General features: G+C 50.0%; 1 protein-coding gene and 1 non-coding gene across 3 annotated transcripts in view; one reads left to right on the top strand and one right to left on the bottom strand.

The window, feature by feature from the left end:
* The window catches only part of LOC123753533 (trichohyalin), a 460,426-nt gene that overhangs the window by 132,934 nt on the left and 313,727 nt on the right, over positions 1 to 13,765 (top strand). The window lies entirely within an intron of this gene.
* Positions 1 to 13,765, bottom strand: part of LOC123772219 (uncharacterized) — a 73,484-nt gene that overhangs the window by 58,231 nt on the left and 1,488 nt on the right. The gene's annotated exons all lie outside the window — the stretch shown is intronic.

Genomic DNA, 13,765 nt, shown 5'->3' with positions numbered 1-13,765 from the left:
GGGTAGATAAAGACAGTCTATTTAACACAAGGGGAACACGCACAAGGGGACACAGGTGGAAACTGAGTGCCCAAATGAGCCACAGAGATATTAGAAAGAACTTTTTTAGTGTCAGAGTGGTTGACAAATGGAATGCATTAGGAAGTGATGTGGTGGAGGCTGACTCCATACACAGTTTCAAGTGTAGATATGACAGAGCCCGATAGGCTCAGGAATCTGTACACCTGTTGATTGACGGTTGAGAGGCGGGACCAAAGAGCCAGAGCTCAACCCCCGCAAACACAACTAGGTGAGTACAACTAGGTGAGTACACACACACACACACACACACACACACACACACACACACACACACACACACACACACACACACACACACACACACACACACACACACACACACAAGGCAAAGACTCAGCCTAAATTGCTGCATAGCCACATCAGGAGAAAAACAACAGTAAAGGAACAGGTTATGAAATTAAGGTTAGGGGCGGAAGGATTCACAACAAACGACAAGGAAGTGTGTGAGGAACTGAATAAGAAATTCCAGGAGGTCTTCACCTTAGAGCAAGGAGAAATCCCAGAGATAAGAGAGGGAATAGCTAACCAGGAACCACTGGAAGAGTTTGAGATTACCAGCGGGGAAGTAAGGAAGTGTTTACTAGAATTGGATGTGACAAAGGCTATAGGTCCAGATGGAATCTCCCCTTGGATACTAAAGGAAGGAGCAGAAGAACTGTGCCTCCCGCTCTCCATGGTGTATAACAAATCACAGGCAACAGGGGAACTGCCAGAAATTTGGAAAGCAGCTAACGTAGTCCCGATATACAAGAAAGGGGATAGACAGGAGGCACTGAATTACAGACCAGTGTCCCTAACCTGCATACCATGCAAGTTGATGGAGAAGATTGTGCGAAGAAAGCTAGTGGAACATCTGGAGCGAAAGAACTTTGTAACACAGCATCAACATGGATTCAGGGATGGCAGGTCCTGCCTCACAGGGTTACTTGAATTCTACGACCAGGCAACAAAAATAAGGCAAGAAAGAGAAGGGTGGGCAGACTGCATATTTTTGGATTGTCAGAAAGCCTTTGACACAGTGCCACACAAGAGGCTAGTGAAAAAACTGGAGATGCAGGCTGGAGTGAAAGGGACGGTACTCCGTTGGATACAGGAGTACCTAAGTAACAGGAGACAACGAGTCAGTGTGAGGGGTGAGGTCTCAGATTGGCGAGACGTTACGAGTGGAGTACCGCAGGGGTCAGTCCTTGGACCTATACTGTTTCTGATATATGTAAATGATCTTCCAGAGGGTATAGAATCGTTTCTCTCAATGTTTGCCGATGATGCAAAAATTATGAGGAGGATTGAAACTGAGGACGATAGCAGGAGGCTACAAGATGACCTAGACAGACTGAGTGAATGGTCCAACAAATGGCTGTTGAAGTTCAACCCGAGTAAATGCAAAGTAATGAAACTAGGTGGTGGAAATAGAAGGCCAAACACAGGATACAGAATAGGAGATGAAGTACTTAATGAAACGAACAGAGAGAAAGATCTAGGAGTTGATATCACACCAAACCTGTCTCCTGAAGCCCACATAAAAAGAATAACGACTGCGGCATATGCGTGGCTGGCTAACATCAGAACAGCGTTCAGGAACCTGTGTAAGGAATCATTCAGAATCTTGTACACCACATATGTAAGACCAATCCTGGAGTATGCGGCCCCAGCATGGAGCCCGTACCTTGTCAAGCACAAGACGAAGCTGGAAAAAGTTCAAAGGTACGCCACTAGACTAGTCCCAGAACTAAGAGGCATGAGTTACGAGGAAAGGCTGCGGGAAATGCACCTTACGACACTGGAAGACAGAAGAGTAAGGGGAGACATGATCACAACCTACAAAATCCTCAGAGGAATCGACCGGGTAAACAAGGATAAACTATTCAACACTGGTGGGACGCGAACAAGGGGACACAGGTGGAAACTGAGTACTCACATGAGCCACAGAGACGTTAGAAGGAACTTTTTCAGTGTCAGAGTAGTTAACGGATGGAATGCATTAGGCAGTGATGTGGTGGAGGCTGACTCCATACACAGTTTTAAATGTAGATATGATAGAGCCCAGTAGGCTCAGGAATCTGTACACCAGTTGATTGACAGTTGAGAGGCGGGACCAAAGAGCCAAAGCTCAACCCCCGCAAGCACAAATAGGTGAGTACAAATAGGTGAGTACACACACACACACACACACACACACACACACACACCGTGTGAGTGTGACCTTTGAGTGACACTAACATGTGAGGGAACTAGAGCCGGGTCCTACGAGAGGTCGTCTCCAGGGGCCCGTGGCCGCCTCCCACCACCACCACCACCCCAAGGGTCAATATACCCACCAGTCTTCCCCCAGCACCGGTCAACACCACACACCAGTGTTGTGATCACGTTGACGGTTATCACGGTGAGTGGGTGTCAAGAGCAGGGGGGGGGGTCACGGGTACAATGTTGTGATCAATAATGGCTCTATAACCTCTTTTGTGTTCACTCAAGCTTGGTGATTACACGAGAGGGCGTGCAGTTAGCACGTGTGTGTGTGTGTGTGTGTGTGTGTGTGTGTGTGTGTGTGTGTGTGTGTGTGTGTGTGTGTGTGTGTGTGTGTGTGTGTGTGTGTGTGTGTGTGTGTGTGTGTGTGTGTGTGTGTGTGTGTGTGTGTGTGTGTGTGTGTGTGTGTGTGTGTGTGTGTGGGTGTGTGTGTGGGTGTGTGTACTCACCTATATGTGCTTGCAGGATCGAGCATTGACTCTTGGATCCCGCCTTTCGAGCATCGGTTGTTTACAGCAATGACTCCTGTCCCATTTCCCTATCATACCTGGTTTTAAAATTATGAATAGTATTTGCTTCCACAACCTGTTCCTGAAGTGCATTCCATTTCCCCACTACTCTCACGCTAAAAAAAAACTTCCTTACATCTCTGTGACTCATCTGAGTTTCAAGCTTCCATCCATGTCCTCTCGTTCTGTTACTATTCCGTGTGAACATTTCGTCTATGTCCACTCTGTCAATTCCTCTGAGTATCTTATACGTTCCTATCATGTCCCCCCTCTCCCTTCTTCTTTCTAGTGTCGTAAGGCACAGTTCCCTCAGGCGCTCTTCATACCCCATCCCTCGTAGCTCTGGGACGAGTCTCGTTGCAAACCTCTGAACCTTTTCCAGTTTCATTATATGCTTCTTCAGATGGGGACTCCATGATGAGGCGGCATACTCTAAGACTGGCCTTACGTTGGCAGTGTAAAGCGCCCTAAATGCCTCCTTACTTAGGTTTCTGAATGATGTTCTAACTTTTGCCAGTGTAGAGTACGCTGCTGTCGTTATCCTATTAATATGTGCCTCAGGAGATAGATTAGGTGTTACGTCCACCCCCAGGTCTCTTTCACGCGTCGTTACAGGTAGGCTGTTCCCCTTCATTGTGTACTGTCCCTTTGGTCTCCTATCTCCTAGTCCCATTTCCATAACTTTACATTTGCTCGTGTTGAATTCTAGTAGCCATTTCTCTGACCATCTCTGCAATCTGTTCAGGTCCTCTTGGAGGATCCTGCAATCCTCATCTGTCACAACTCTTCTCATCAACTTTGCATCATCCGCAAACATCGACATGTAGGACTCTACGCCTGTAAACATGTCGTTAACATATACAAGAAATAGAATTGGTCCCAGCACCGATCCTTGTGGTACTCCACTTGTTACTGTTCGCCAGTCCGACTTCTCGCCCCTTACCGTAACTCTTTGGCTCCTTCCTGTTAGGTAGTTCCTTATCCATTCTAGGACCTTTCCCCCCACCCCCGCCTGCCTCTCGAGCTTGAACAGCAGTCTCATGTGCGGTACTGTATCAAAGGCTTTTTGGCAGTCCAGAAATATGCAGTCTGCCCAACCATCTCTGTCCTGTCTTATCCTCGTTATTTTATCATAGAATTCCAGAAGGTTTGTTAGGCACGATTTCCCTGTCCAGAACCCATGTTGATGTTTGTTCACAAACCTAATGTTCTCCAGGTGTGCAACCAGTCGTAGCCTAATTATTCTTTCCAGTATTTTACAGGGGATGCTTGTCAGTGATACAGGTCTGTAGTTAAGTGCCTCCTCCCTATCTCCTTTCTTGAAGATCGGCACGACATTTGCCTTCTTCCAGCAACTGGGCAATTCTCCTGACATAAGTGACTCATTAAAGATCATTGCCAGAGGCACACTGAGGGCCTGTGCTGCTTCTTTTAGTATCCACGGTGATACTTTGTCTGGTCCAACTGCTTTAGTTGCATCTAGAGTTGTCAACTGTTTCATTACCTCCTCTGCTGTCACCTCTATATCTGATAGTCTTTCATCTAGGGTAACCCCTTCCAACAATGGGAGCTGCTCAGGCTCGGTAGTGAACACTGCATGGAAACTGGCATTCAGTGCCTCGCAGATTTCCTTGTCACTTTCAGTATATGCCCCCTCTGTCTTCCTTAGTCTTGTCACTTGGTCGTTCACCGACATTTTTCTTCTTATATGACTGTGTAGTAACTTAGGTTGTTTTTTCGCTTTGATTGCAATATCGTTCTCATAGTCCCTTTCCGATGTTCGTCTTATGTTAATGTAATCGTTCCTAGCTCTGTTGTATCTGCTTCTGTTGTCCTCTGTTCTTTGTCTTCTGTACTTCCTCCACTCCCGCCTGCTGGCCATTTTTGCTTCCTGACACTGTCTATTAAACCATGGGTTATTATATTCCTTCTTATTTTTTCCCTTTACCGTTGGTATAAATCTCTCTTCGGCCTCCTGGCATTTCTGTATGACTAGGTCCATCATATCTTGGACTGTTTTTCCTCTAATTTCTTCCTCCCACTGCACTTCACCCAGATAGTCCCTCATCCTCATATAGTCCCCTTTCCTGTAGTCAGCTCTCCTTTCCCAGATCTCTTGTCCCATGGTCATAATTTTGAATTCCATCATGTAGTCAAAGACTAGGACACAATGGTCACTGGCCCCTAGAGGTATTTCATGCTCTAAATTCTCGATATCTTCTACGTTCTGGGTGAAAATCAGGTCTAATAGGCTCGGTGCATCTCCTCCTCTTTCCCTTGTGTCTTCCTTCACATGTTGTGTCAGGAAATTCCTGTCTATAACATCTACTAATTTTGCTCCCCACGTTTCATCCCCTCCATGGGGATTCCTTGATTCCCAATTTATCTCTCCATGATTTAGGTCCCCCATGATCAGCAGCTTCGCTCTCATTCTGTGGGCTAGTGTTGCTGCCTTCTGCAGTTCATCTATACATGCCCTTGTTGTTGTCATCATACTCCTGCCTGGGTCTTCTACTGTTTGGTGGGGGATTGTAGATTACCATGATCACAATCTTCCTCCCATCTACTGTCAGAGTTCCATGTATGAAGCTTGTGCACTCATTGGTAACTCGATTTCCCAGGTCTTCAAACTTCCATTTCCGCTTTATTAGGAGTGCTACTCCCCCTCCCTGTCTCTGTGTCCTCTCTTTTCGTATCACCTGGTACCCTTCAGGAAAGATTGCATCTGAGATCATGTCATTAATTTTAGTTTCCACAATTGCAACTATGTCAGGATCTGCTTCACTCACTCTTTCTTTTATCTCTTCTGCTTTATTAGATACCCCATCAGCATTGGTGTACCAAACCTTGAGATTCTTCATGGAAACTCTTGTACCAGAGTTCTCCCTTTCTCTGGGGGTCTGGGGGGATCTGGGGGATGTCTGGGGGGTGACTGGGGGCAGAGGGGATCCGGGGGATCTGGGGGGTGTCTGGGGGATGACTGGGGGCGGGGAGGGTCCGGGGGATGTCCGGGGGGATACGGGGGGTGTCTGGGGGGGTCCGGGGGGTGTATGGGGGGTGAAAGAGTTCAGGAGGGGTGCTTGGGGGGCTACTGGGGGCTGGGCTTCTAGGAAGGTAGGTAGGAGGGTCTGGGGTAGGGCCTGGGTAGGTAGGTCTGGAGTAGGAAGGGCATACTGGGTCTGAAGATTAGGGAGGGCATAGAGGGGTTGGGAGATAGCGTAAGGTTGGGAGACAGATAGAGGTTGAGAGGTTGGGAGGGGGAAGGATAGAGGGGGTGGGGGGGACCTCCCACCTCCCTCGCAAGGGTGGGGGGTCACATGGAAGGAGAGGGGATGAGGAGGGGTGAGGGCAGGGTAGGCTTTGGGTGTTGAGGGGATGAGGTCTGGGTGGGTTCTTGGGGTTGAGGGGATGAGGTCTGGATGGGTTTTGGGGGTTGAGGGGATGAGAGCTGGGTGGGTTTTGGGGGTTGAGGGGATGAGGGCTGGACGGGTTTTGGGGGTTGAGGTGATGAGGGGGTCCTTGGAATGTGGGATGAATTTGACTCCAGTGGGGTCAGAGGGGTCAAGGGATGTGCTGGGGAGATAAGCAGGGGCGGCTGATTTGGGGAAGGGGTGACCTGAGAAGCACTTGTGAGCTGGTTAGCATGGGGTGGATTAGCACTGGGGTGTGTAGCTGCGCTCAAATGGGAAGAGTCGTATTGTTGTTTGCATGCTCTGTGGGCAATCTGTTCCTCCTTCGTCATGAATTTGTCAATAAATACGTTGTAGTAATTTTCGCTACCTCTGAGTAGGTGTTTGTGATGCAGTATGTAATCCACTGCCTCTTCGTTAGTGAACTGTACCAGGACAGGTCGTTTCCTGTTACAGTTGTATGGTCCAATGCGTCGGTGGACTTGCACCTCATTCCCTGCCATCTGGGCTCTCATGTCTCTCAAGATCCCCTGTAGTTCCAAATCCTCAATCTCCATCCTTTCCTGCCTCGATGGTGCCCTGGCTTCAAGTAATCCATGGATTATGATTGTCCTCTTTCTCAGTTCAGGGTCATGCTGGTGGCCCTCTCCCTGGCTGACCCCCACCCCTCCTACACCCGCTACTCCACCTACTACTACTCCCCCTTCCCCTGCCAAGCTTCCCTTATTCCTGCCAAATTCATTAGTAAGCCTAGATATTTCTCCTTGCCATTCTACCCTGCTCTTCCTGATTTCCTCTTGAATATAATCCATAAACTCTTGTTTGAGTCTTTGAACCTCGCCCTGTATCTTATTAAAGACTTCACTTTTAATCCCCTGGATTAGATCACCTATCCAAACATCCCTCTTCTCTACAAATTTCCCAATCATCTTCTCCACAAACCTATCTTCTTCCTCAATCATAATACTGTTGGACCTAGACACCCTTCCTGACCTAGTCATTGCTATAATGCAACCTTACCCACAGGGGTTCCAAGTATCTTACCGTCCTGCTAACACAATAGGTGAGTGAATCTCCAAGCGTCGTCCCACGTGGTGGTAGGAGGGTTGCTGCCGGGGTGAGGTCACGCGGTCAGAGGTCGGTGAGGTCTGCTCCACACTACACACTGCCACAATACTTCCTCAACTATATTGAATTACGCTATTTAAACTGTTTTTCTTCACTACCTTATGGCTCTGGCCAAAACTCAAGTTTTTTTCATTCACTTGTACACACTTTTTCACTTCGAAGTTGCCTGATTACCCCTCCCACTCCACTGGTGAACCAGGAGCTCCCAACCCACGTCTACCCAACACGATGGTCACAAGACAAGTGTGTGTGTGTGTGTGTGTGTGTGTGTGTGTGTGTGTGTGTGTGTGTGTGTGTGTGTGTGTGTGTGTGTGTGTGTGTGTGTGTGTGTGTGTGTGTGTGGGTGTGTGTGTGTGTGTGTGTGTGTGTGTGTGTGTGTGGGTGTGTGTGTGTGTGTGTGTGTGTGTGTGCGTGTGTGGGTGGGTGGGTGGGTGGGTGTGTGTGTGTGTGTGTGTGTGTGTGTGTGTGTGTGTGTGTGTGTGTGTGTGTGTGTGTGTGTGTGTGTGTGTGTGTGTGTGTGTGTATGTGTGTGTGTGTTTACTCACCTAGTTGAGCTCTGGCTCTTTGGTCCCGCCTCTCAACTGTCAATCAACTGATGTATAGATTCCTGAGCCTACTAATGTAGGCTCAGGAGTCCTAGTAGCCCTGTAGGCTACCAGGACGAGAAACGACAGGATCACATGGACAGAGATGAAACGGGAACGATTGGGCACGGCAAGAGAAACATCAACCTAAGCAGCATAATCCTTACCCAAAAACACAAAAAACATTTGTGGGAAGAACTCAACACGACCTTGAAAATTAACTTGACGAAAAACAGCCTGTTTAAAGTGTGTCAAATTACCTAACTAGAAGGAGTGGCAGAGATAAGCAGCTGTCGCATTAATGGGTAATATGATTCTTCGGAAGGCGAGGCCCAGGAGCCACAGCCCGTTCCTGCAAGCATGTGTAGGTGAGTACTCACACTCAAGTGCTTCTTGAGTGTGTGAGTGTACCTCGTACCCTCTGCCTCCAGCACCTGGAGCTGGCAACACTGTCAACTTTACCACCACCTGCCATCTTTCTTGCTGGTGGTAACTCAAGCTCCTCTACTGTGAGGGGAGGGCAGGCCGGAGGGCAGGCTGGAGGGCAGGCTGGAGGGCAGGCTGGAGGGCAGGCTGGAAGGCAGGCCGGAGGGCAGGCACGAGGGCAGGGGAGTGTTAAGGGGCAGTTAACGTTTTTTGGGGGGAAGGGATGCCTCTTGCCGCGGTGAGAGATGGCAGGCCGCCGAGGACAGGCCGTCGAGGACAGGCCGTCGAGGGCAGGCCGTCGAGGGCAGGCCGTCGAGGGCAGGCCGCCGAGGACAGGCCGTCGAGGACATCCCGCCGAGGACATCCCGCCGAGGACAGGCCCAGGCAGTATACCCAGACCTGCCTGGCTCCAATAACTGAGAAGTGAGGCCGCCGACTTGTTTAACGCTGCTAATTGTCAGTTGTGTACAGCCGGTGTGAGGGGTGAGAGGGGAGAGAAGGAGGGGTGAGAGGGGAGAGAAGGAGGGGTGAGAGGGGAGAGAGAAGGAGGAGGGGGTGAGAGGGGGACAGGCAGAAATGGGTCAAAGAAGATAAGAATAAAGTGGTTCACATAATTACGACCCTGAAGCGATTATCCTGAATGGGACGCCTGAGAGACACACACACAAATGACCTGTAACACTAATTAATCATGTTTTTCAACATTAACTGGCGATCAAAATGGATTCTCGAGGCGTGAGACAAGAGTTAACACCCCCACCCACCCACGCCCTCTGGTGGAGGTCCGTGTTCTTGGCGGTAAATCTATTTTTGCGAAGTTGATCAAGGTGAGGAATGTTGAATGTTATGTTAGTACTGAAGGTTTTGTTAATAAACACGGATGTGGATGTTTACTGTATGTGTGTGTGTGTATGGGGGAGGAGCTAGGCTACCAGTCAGACCTAATCTTGTGGTCGTGGTGGTAGTGGTGGGAGTGGTGACGGTAGTGGTTCTCTTGGGGATGATTTCGGGGGGTTAAGGTACCATGCACATCCTGCCATGCCTCCTGGTCTCATGTGGTGGTATTTCTGTGTGCAGGTTTGGGACCAGCCCCCTCTAATATTTTCCACGTGTAAATTATTATGTATCTCTCCCGCCTGCGCTCGAGAGAATACAGATTTAGGCTCTTTAGTCGGTCTCAATAGTTTAGATGTTTTACTGAGTGGATTCTAGCAGTTGTGTTTAATTATTATTATTCTACCACATACGTGGCCGGACATTTACAATGCTAACCAACATATATACATTTTCTTCAGTCCTCCATGGACAGGGCGAGAGATCTGTTAAACATATAGTTCAGGGATTTATTGAACAATCAACCACAGGTGATTGTAGGAGTAAAGGATCTCTGCACACTCTCCAGGTCAGCGATAGTGGTGATTGTTGATGTCGGTGACAATTGGTTTAATTTGTTTCTGGGGTGCTTACCAAAGTGTGACTACGGGGAAGGTGAGCTCTAGCTCTTGGGTCCCCTCACAGGTCATAGTGGTGTGTTATTGGTGGAGAGAACGGTAGTGGTGGGGGTGGGGGGGTAGGGGTGAGTGTGGATTGTTAGAATGATGGGGAGAAGGGGTGACAGGAGAGGCCCCATCACTCACCAGTTGTCAGGGCCCCCTCCCCGTCCCTCTACCATCCAGGGGCCCCACCCCCCTCCTCCCCTTTCTCCTGACACTTCAAGGGAACTCTCTCCCCTCTCCCAAACAATATTCACAAACAATTGCCTTTGTTTGTCATGTTTAGGATTGGTTAGTTTCTCCCAGTGTTACTAAGTCGAGCAGTGAGGGGGGGGGGTCGAGTGGAGGGGGGGGGGCAAAGAGGGGGGTGGACGAGGGGTTCGTATTGTGGGAAGGGGATTCCGAAGGGGGAGTCCCTGGGGATTCCGAAGGGGGAGTCCCTGTGGATTCCCAAGGGGGAGTCCCTGTGGATTCCGAAGGGGGAGTCCCTGTGGATTCCGAATCCACAGGGACTCCTGTGGATTCCTTCCCATATTGGTCTCCGAATACATGATAGAACTGATGAGTTGGCCAAGACTTTTGCTCGTCAAGAGGGAATTGATTACCATCTTGGACTGTCTTTGAGCCGCCTGAGGGCAGCAATATCCCGGGAACATCAACACAGGGGCCTCGTAGCCTGGTAGATAGCGCGCAGGACTCGTAATTCTGTGGCGCGGGTTCGATTCCCGCACGAGGCAGAAACAAATGGGCAAAGTTTCTTTCACCCTAAGTGCCCCTGTTACCTAGCAGTAAATAGGTACCTGGGAGTTAGTCAGCTGTCATGGGCTGCTTCCTGTGTGTGTGTGTGTGTGTGTGTGTGGTGTGGGGAAAAAAAAAAGTAGTTAGTAAACAGTTGATTGACAGTTGAGAGGCGGGCCGAAAGAGCAAAGCTCAACCCCCGTAAAAACACAACTAGTAAACACAACTAGTAAACACAACTAGTAAACACAACTAGTAAACACAACTAGTAAACACAACTAGTAAACACAACTAGTAAACACAACTAGTAAACACAACTAGTAAACACAATCTCGTAGACTTGAGGCAAAGTGAAATTCACACCAGTTAGTTCATCTATCATTATTCTATTATGCAGGAAGGTCCACGCGACTTCCTGCATACTCCAGGAGCTGTGATGTGGGCTCGAACCTGTGTGTTAGGTGGTCCCACACTCACGTTGGGAACGTGTGTAAACCTTGAAGTGTTTGCGGGGGTTGAGCTCTGGCTTTTTGGGCCCCCGCCTCTCAACTATCAATCAATCAACAGATTTTTTTCACACACACACACACACACACACACACACACACACACACACACACACACACACACACACACACACACACACACACACAGGGGGGGATTACACAGGGATTACACACTCGTAATCCTATGGTCCGGGTTTAATTCCCGCACCAGGCAGAAACAAATGGGCAGAGTTTCTTTTACCCTATGCCCCTGTCACCTAGCAGTAAATAGGTACCTGCGAGCTAGACAGCTGCTACGGGCTCCTTCCTGGGTGTGTGTATGTGTGTAAAAAAAAAATATTTAGTAATTAGTAACAGTTGACTGACAGTTGAGAGGCGGGCCCAAAGAGCAGAGCTCAACCCCCGCAAGCACAACTAGGTGAGTACACACACCCAGGAAGCAGCTCGTAGCAGCTGTCTAGCTCCCTGGTTCCTATTTACTGTTAGGTGAACAGGCGCATCAGGGTGAAAGAAACTGTCCATTTGTTTCCGCCTCCCCCGGGGATCGTACTCGGGCTACATAATTACGAGTGCTGAGCGATGTTCGCTCAGCCGTCAGGCTGAGTGGACACCAAACTTGCTGGTTGGTCAGTAAGGTATTGTGGTGGTCTTAATAACCCTCCAGAGGTTGATAGGTCTTAAGTCCAACACCAAACTTGCTGGTTGGTCAGTAAGGTATTGTGGTGGTCTTAATAACCCTCCAGAGGTTGATAGGTCTTAAGTCCAACACCAAAGTGTTGCAAAAAGTGTTACCAGTCACAGCCTACAACGGTTGTGTGGGTGTTTCCGCAGTCATGCGCGGGCGTCATGCGCGGGCGTCATGCGCGGGCGTCAAAGCGGCGCATTAGTGGGTGAAGACGTTGAATGTCAGCCTTCCTGTCTGGGTCATGATTCATAGCTTGACATTCCCACTGTAAGATATGGTAGCTTTCTTGCTGCAGTCGTCTACACGTACGGGCCATGAGCCAGCCCACGGGGGTGGCCGGCCATGAGCCAGCCCACGGGGGTGGCCGGCCATGAGCCAGCCCACGGGGGTGGCCGGCCATGAGCCAGCCCACGGGGGTGGCCGGCCATGAGCCAGCCCACGGGGGTGGCCGGCCATGAGCCAGCCCACGGGGGTGGCCGGCTATGAGCCAGCCCACGGGGGTGGCCGGCTATGAGCCAGCCCACGGGGGTGGCCGGCCATGAGCCAGCCCACGGGGGTGGCCGGCCATGAGCCAGCCCACGGGGGTGGCCGGCCATGAGCCAGCCCACGGGGGTGGCCGGCCATGAGCCAGCCCACGGGGGTGGCCGGCCATGAGCCAGCCCACGGGGGTGGCCGGCTATGAGGGAGGGATCAGGCCGAGGCGGCCGGACAGTTTGATGTTTACCAACATCCTTTCGCGCTCTTTTTGATGGTGACGCGCATGCGCACTTCACCATTGTTTGTCATCAGTGACGAGTGACAGGACCAGTAACTTCACCGTGTCCCGAGAACACCAGGGACTAAGAACACGAGAACACCAGGGACTAAGAACACGAGAACACCAGGGACTAAGAACACGAGAACACGAGAACATTGGTCCATACGAGGCAGCTCCTATTGGTCCATACGAAGCAGCTCCTATTGGTCCATACGAGGCAGCTCCTATTGGTCCATACGAGGCAGCTCCTATTGGTCCATGCGAGGCAGCTCCTATTGGTCCATACGAGGCAGCTCCTATTGGTCCACACGAGGCAGCTGCTGTTGGCCCATATGAGGCAGCTCCTATTGGTCCATACAAGGCAGCTCCTATTGGTCCATACGAGGCAGCTGCTATTGGTCCATACGAGGCAGCTCCTATTGGTCCATACGAGGCAGCTCCTATTGGTCCATACGAGGCAGCTCCTATTGACCCAAATGAATCAGCTAGTACTCACATCCACCCAAACTCATTTATAAAGTCTAAACTACGTTGGAAACACTCCAAGCGAGCCACGTTAAAGTGGGATCTCTCCCAGAATAGAGTTTGAAGTCCATACAAGGTAGCTCCTATTGGTCCATACGAGGCAGCTCCTATTGGTCCATACGAGGCAGCTCCTATTGGCCCATATAAGGCAGCTCCTATTGGTCCATACGAGGCAGCTCCTATTGGTCCATACGAGGCAGCTCCTATTGGTCCATACGAGGCAGCTCCTATTGGTCCATATAAGGCAGCTCCTATTGGTCCATACAAGGTAGCTCCTATTGACCCATACAAGGTAGCTCCTATTGATCCATACGAGGTAGCTCCTATTGGTCCATACGAGGCAGCTCCTATTGATCCATACGAGGCAGCTCCTATTGGTCCATACGAGGCAGCTCCTATTGACCCATACAAGGTAGCTCCTATTGATCCATACGAGGTAGCTCCTATTGGTCCATACGAGGCAGCTCCTATTGGTCCATACGAGGCAGCTCCTATTGGTCCATACGAGGCAGCTCCTATTGGTCCATACGGGGCAGCTCCTATTGGTCCATATAAGGCAGCTCCTATTGGTCCATACGAGGCAGCTCCTATTGGTCCATACGGGGCAGCTCCTATTGATCCATACGAGGCAGCTCCTATTGGTCCATACGAGGCAGCTCCTATTGGTCCATACGAGGCA

Source organism: Procambarus clarkii, chromosome 69 (genome assembly GCF_040958095.1).
Source record: "Procambarus clarkii isolate CNS0578487 chromosome 69, FALCON_Pclarkii_2.0, whole genome shotgun sequence".
NCBI lineage: Eukaryota > Metazoa > Arthropoda > Malacostraca > Decapoda > Cambaridae > Procambarus > Procambarus clarkii.
The sequence above is the reverse complement of the archived record's forward strand: the minus strand, read 5'-3'. Positions and strand labels throughout refer to the sequence as shown.